Consider the following 7,012-nt stretch of genomic DNA (forward strand, 5'->3'; position numbering starts at 1 on the left):
TTAAACTTGTAGATTTTTTTTTAAAAGCATCCACATGGAAAATAGGTAAGGCACTTGCATCAAAGTTTTGCTAAGAGAACTCCAGGGATATAGGGTTGCAAACTGCTTAACTTTGAATACACAATAGGACAAGTAAGCAACTTTCAAGCCCTTACACAGAAAGGGGTTGAGGTCACTGGGCTTTGTTTCCACATCTGTAACTATGGAGACTGACAAGATATCCAAATCACCTATTAAATGAAGCCATGCCTATCTGTGTGAAAGGGGGGGGGTCTTCATAAGCATTCCTGCTGGCCAATATGCCTTTTTTAAATTTAGAAATTATATAATTATATCATCAAAAACTGTTCAAGAGCTAAGGAGCTTGAGAAACATCCTGCTCTCTGGCATCTGTGTCCTAACTCCCTGGAACTTTGTAAGGGAGAGGAAGGCATGAGTATCAAGTGGGGGAGGGCAGCTTCCTGCCGAAGCCTAGAAGATGTTACTGTGACCACCTTGCTTGAATGCTCAAGACCCATGGCCTCAGCTGGATTGTCACCCATTAACTCACACTTTGTACCTTTCAGTTTTCCATGAACCCAGAAAAACATCTACTCATTGCTCGCTTAGTATTGCCAGTTAGGTAAATTATTTGGCCAAGGCACAGGAGAAGTTTCAAGGTGTAATAGGATGCACCCCTGGTTCATGTAACCAATCTGTTAGCTCCCAGATGGGATGGTAACCTCCAGCCTACATCAATTTCAACTACTAGCTGTCCAGGTTCCTGAAACAAAGGATTCCTGAGGAACTAAATAGTCTTAGAGCCCAGAAGCCACGTGTGTCTGTTTGTTAAGAAACTTGGTCTAACTCATGGAGCAGCGGCCTCCAAGTTTTTGTAATTCTTTCTTTTCTGAAAGTTGCTACCTAGCAATCTTCAGGTATCACCCAAGCAGCAGAGGCTAGTTTGTCTTCATGCAGGGGGTCCTCACAAGCAAGTGCCCTGCCTGGACTTGGCAACCTTTCTTCAGCTTACCAGAGTCTCCTTACACCCCTAAACACAAATTTAGGGGAGTAATTGTCAGCTTGATTCTGATACTGGGCCACTGTATTTCTCTAGGCCTTCTTTTCCCTGGTTTTGAAAAGAGGAGGCAGGTGTTCTGTAACCAGGCCCTTATGGAAAGGCAGCAAGGGTCCAGTGATCAGGCATAGTAAGGGACTTGACAGCACTGGGCTGTGTCTAAGCTGAGCAGGAAAGCTGACTAGTTGGTGCAGTGATTAGTAGGTCGCGCACACCTGCTTTTTCTCCACAGGATGTGGATACCTAGAGCCACCTCTCTTGGTCCCCTCTTCTCCTTCCCCAGCATCTGCTCATGGTTCCAAACCCAGACCTCAAAGTGGCCCAGTGCTTAGGGGTTGGTGACGCGATGACAGAGCTCTCCAAGACACTCTCAGGTCAGTGTTTCCTTTCGGGGGTCCCTACAACCCTCTCTTGGGATCTATGCCAGGGTCACCTCTGCCCGTCCTTTCTTCCTGGCCCAGAGGCCGGGAACTATACCTTAGGCTGCAGCTGCGGTGGCCCTGGGGCTAGGAGGCAGACGCCAAGGCGGAGCCTCGCCACCACTGGTCCCTGCTCGGCCGGCGCGGGGACCGGGCGCTGGCGGCGGCGGGGCCTTCCCTGGGCTGCTCCGCCATTTAATCAGGGCTATTATCAGACTGGGCTTGCAGGATGGCGCCGGCCAGCTTTACCCCCATTATCACAGGGCGCGGTGGGGGTTGGGCCCCGGCCGCAGCTGCTGCGCTTCTGGGGTATTGTGAGAAAGGGCCACACAATGGTCTGGAGCGGTGAGCCGGTGCTACCCAGCCTTTTACAGGTCCGTGTGTTCTTAGAATTTGATTTCCTAGCTCTTCGTCTGACTTCCTAGATCTATACCGTGAAGGCCGTTCAGGAACTATTCTGAATCTCAGTTTCCTCATCGGAAAAATGGGTCTCGAGATATGTTTCACTCCAGCTTGTAAAGATGAAGTAAGATGACACACCCGAAATGTTTAAGTGTTCCGTGGGAGATCTAGTACGTATACCAGGCGGTATCGCTACTGTTAGGTTACAATCTGGTGCCTTGAAAAAAATCTCCCGCCCCCAAGACAGTCCTGGCCAGTGTGCAACTCAAGGGGATCCTTGTGCCTTAGGCTCCCAAATGCTGGGCAAGTTTAAACCAGTGTGTGTGTGTGTGTGTGTGTGTGTGTGTGTGTGTGTGTGTGTATAAGAGAGAGAGAGAGAGAGAGAGAGAGAGAGAGAGAGAGAGAGAGAGAGAGCTCATACACACATTTTAAAAGGAGGGCAAGGAATAGAGGTTGAGCACTTGAAGAATTCCTGTTTTTTTTCTCTACTGACTGGGTTCAGATTACACCAGCCAGCCTCACTGGGACCTGGTGACCTTGGGCAGATCCCTTCATCTCTCAGTGCCTCCTTGGTTTTAACTGCAAAGTGGATGGAGGTCTAGCCCGTATGTCACATGATCATGATTAGACAGTGGGCACATAGATGAGTCAAAACCCTGGAAAGTTGAACAGAAAATACATGTATGCATTTACTGATTGCTATTAGCAAAATGGTGTTACAAGCCACAGATTTCAGATTTTAGAAAGACCTTCCTATACCGACACCAACTAGTTTCCCCTTGATCCCAAAGGGTATCTATGAGGAAAGGATTCCTGTACTGGTTTAGAGAAAAGGGCTGTGAGTCACCCAACACTCTGATCTTCAGTTTTTCCACGTTTCTTGTGTGATACCTTATTGAGGGTCCTAAAATACAGCCTAGCATAGAGATCAGTCACCATTAGCACCAGACTATTGCTTGAATCCCTCCCCACTCCACCCCCAGGGCTCACTGCAAGTCTGGAATTATCAGCATTGTTTCTAATCAGCAAAGTGTAATTAGCAAAGCAGGGCTAATTAGTAAAGTGGCCTTCTAAGTAGTGAATGTTTGTGAATCGTTCTTAAGTGGGATGTGCTGGGCGCTCAGCCCAGTCACACAGCCTGCATGGGATTCCTTCCTCCGGAGTGGAGAGCTTCAGTCTGGAGTAGCTCTAGCTCTCCAGTTTCCTCCAATGCCTAATTCTGGCTCTGGTTTTAAGCTGACTCTCCCTTTGCCACGTAAAACAGCCATCTATAATAATGGGTTTCAAGTGCTTAAATGTACCAAGAAGCAGCATAAGCACCTTGCCTTTGTTATCTAATTTGATTCCCCCAGTTAGCTGATGACAGAAGGAAGGCTGGGATGTGAAACTCCTGCATTTCACTCAGAGACTTGTGGTGATGCATTGCCTTGAATTCAGGTCTGCCTCAGCTCAAGCTCTTAGCCTCCAGCACTGTTAATCCACTTCTTCTGGACTCCATAGAGGCTTTGAAGCAGGTAATAATGAAGAGAGGGAGGGAACAACATGGAGGTGCTGGATCTCTGCTGCTTCTTCCATGGAAGTCACAATGGCTCAGTCAGTTCTGAAGGCTTGTATTTTTTTATCTTTTATTTTCTCATTTTACATATCGATCCCAGTTCCCTCTCCCGCCTTCCCTCTCTCCCTCCCTGCCTCCTTCCCTTTCTCCCTTCCTCCCATGCCCCTCAACCCCTCTCTCATCCCATTTCCCCTCCACTCCACACATAGGGTGATTCCTTCCTGGAGGGGTCATCTAAATCTGTCAATCTGTCGAGTCATTTGGAGTAGGGACTAGGCCCTCCCTCCTGCCTCTAGGTTAAGGGAGTATCTTTTTGTGCATCAGGGATACATACTGGTTCCACTGTTTGAGGTCCCTTAGACTGCCCAGGCCTTCTAATTGAGACCCATGTTCAGGGAGTCTGAGTCAGTCCCATGCTGGTTTCCCAGCTATCAGTCTGGGGGCCTATTAGCTACTCCTTGTTCAGGTCTGCTGTCTCTGTGAGTTTCTGTAGCCTGGTCTTATCCTCCCTTTCTACAACTGGATTCCAGTTTGGTTCAGTGTTTAGCTGTGGGTGTCTGCTTCTGTTTCCATCAGCTACTAGATGAGGACTCTATGATGGTGGATAAGTTAGTTATCAATCCCATTATCAGGGAAGGGTATTTATGGTAGCCTTTCCACTGTGCTCAAATTGTTAGATAGGGTCAGTCTTGTATATCTCTGGACATTTCTCTAGAGTCACTTTTCTCTTGAAACCTATAATGGCTCCCTCTTTTATGGTCTCTCTCCCTCTCTTTCTCTCTCTCTCTCTCTCTCTCTCTCTCTCTCTCTCTCTCTCTCTCTCTGCCTCTCTCTCTTCTCTCTTCTATTCTTCCCTTGACTCAGTTTGACTCAATCTTCCTAGTCCCACATGCTTTCCTCTCCTCCCCTTCTCTTTCTCCTAGCCCTCTCTCCACTCATTTCCCCCCCTTCCAATATGCTCAGGAGATCTTGTTCCTTTCCCCTTCACTAAGGGACCTTGTATGAATCTCTTAGAATACACCTTGTATCCTAGTTTCTCTGGTGGTATGATTTGTAGGCTGGTGATCCTTTGCTCTATGTCTAAAACACATATATTAATTAGTACATACCGTGTTCCTCTTTTTGTGACTGGGTTACCACACCCAGGATGGTTTCAAGTTCCAACAACTTGCCTGTGAATTTCAAGATTCCATTGTTTTGTTCCTCAGAGCAGTATTTCATTGTGTAAGTGTGCCACATCTTCTTTATCCATTCTTCAGTTGAGGGGATCTTACTATTACAAATAATGCTGCTGTGAACATAGCTGAACAGATGTCTTTGTTGCATAGATGTGGATCATTTAGGTATATGCCTAAGAGGGGGATTTCTGGGTCCTATGGTAGACTGATTCCCATTTTTCTGAGGAACCACCATACTGATCTCCAAAATGGCTGTACAAGTTTGCACTCCCACCAGCAGTGGAGGAGTGTTTCCCTTTCTCCACATCCTCTCCAGCATAAGTTGTCATTGGTGTTTCTAATTTTAGCCATTCTGGCAGGAGTAAGATGGTATCCCAAAGTTGTTTTGATTTGCATTTCCCTGACAGCTAAGAATGTTGAGCACTTTCTTAAGTATGTTTCAGCCTTTTTGATTTCCTCTATTGAGAATTCTCTCTTCAGTTCTGTACTCCACTTTAATAGGGTTATTTGGTGTTTTGAGTTCTTTGTAGATTATGGAGATCAGCCCTCTGTAAGATGTGGGGTTGGTATCTTTTCCCAGTCTGTGGGCTGCCTCTTGGTCTTGTCAATGGTGCCCTTTGCCTTACAGAAGCTTCTCAGTTTGAGGAGGTTCTATTTATTTATTGTCCATCTCAGTGTCTGTGCTATTGCAGTTATGGTCAGGAACAGGCTCCTGTACCAATTTGTTCAAGGGTACCTCCCACTTTCTCTTCTAAGAAGTTCAGTGTGGCTGGATTGATGTTAAGGTCTTTGATCCATTTGGACTTGAGTTTTGTGCATGGTGATAGACATGGGTCTATCTGCAGTCTTCTACACACCATCATCCAGTTGTGCCAGCACCATTTGTTGAAGATGCTTTCCTCCTCCCATTGTATACTTTTAGCTATTTTGTCAAAAATCAGGTGTTTGTAGGTGTGTTGGTTAATGTCAGGATTTCTGATTCAATTCCATTGCTCTACCTGTCTATTTTTGTGCCAATATCAGGCTGTCTTCAGGACTATAGCTCTGTAGTAGAGCTTGAAGTTGGGGATGATGATGCCTCCCGAAGTTCCTTTATTGTACAGGGTTATTTTGGCTATCCTGGGTCTTTTGTTTTTTCCATATGAAGTTGAGTATTATCCTTTCAAGTTCAGTGAAGAATTATGCTGGGATTTTGATGGGGATTGCATTGAATCTGTAGATTGCTTTCAGAAAGATTGCCATTTTTACTATGTTTATCCTACCTATCCCAGAGCATGGGAGATCTTTCCATTTTCTGGTGTCTTCTTTAATATCTTTCTTTAAAGACACTAAGTTCTTGCTATATAGATCTTTCACTTGTTTGTTAAGTATTACCCCAAGATACTTTAGGTTGTTGGTGGCTATTGTAAAGGGTGATGTTTCTCTGTTTAGGGCTTTGGTTTTTAACAAGCCAGATATTCAGAAGTTTTAAAAAGGAGTTTGATAGATTGGTTTTTATTATTTATTTTAGGCATTCTGATCTCCATATGCAATTTAAGGTCTTCAAGGACGTGAAGACTTCAGATTTTTTGTGTATTTCTTGGATCCATCCAGAGCTGATAGACTCAGGACTCCTAGGATACTATTTTTCCCATCTTACTCCAAAAGGTTGGCTTTGAGACATGGCATACCTGTTGTTTGATTTGGAGGAGGGGGTTACTGAAACTGTATAAATGTCTTTATGCAACTTGAGTAAAAGAAAAGTTATGTTATCCCTACACACACACACACACACACACACACACACACACACACACTATTACCCAGAAGACCATTAGGTCACTGAAGAAAAATGATTATAAAAGTTCAGACGATTGGAAAAGCCAAACTCTACTTTCCATTCCCTCCTAGGGTGTCTCATCTACATGAGTAGTCTAGGGACAGTGTCAGATGCATTGTGATCCAGGGGTTAAAGGAGATCCTCTCCTTGCTGGCTTCTTGATTTTCATGCTATTCATAGGCAAACTTTCCTCCAGGGTCACATGATGCCTCCATTAGGTCTCAGGACCACATTTTTTTTTTAATATCCACTGAGAAAGTCTTTCTTCTTCATTAGATAGACCTGCAGGAAAAGGAGTTCAGAGAATTTCTCCTTAAAGCTCATTGACTCTGATTTGGGATCAAGTCAAAGCAGTATTCCGTCTCTGGAATATAAGAAGAGTAAGGCGTAAAAATCCATGTGATGGAAACCAGGGAAGAGGTGAATTCAATAAGAAGAAATGAGATTACTACTGATAAGGTATGAGACAATAGTCATGGGGAGGCCGTCACTAATAGTCCACTAGAATAAGTCATTCACTTAGAAAATATGCAGTTGTTTTCTAGCCTTTGAAAAGACTGGAATTATAACTTATACACATGT

This window comes from Phodopus roborovskii, unplaced genomic scaffold, assembly GCF_943737965.1.
Source record: "Phodopus roborovskii unplaced genomic scaffold, PHOROB, whole genome shotgun sequence".
In the NCBI taxonomy this organism is placed as follows: Eukaryota; Metazoa; Chordata; class Mammalia; order Rodentia; family Cricetidae; genus Phodopus; species Phodopus roborovskii.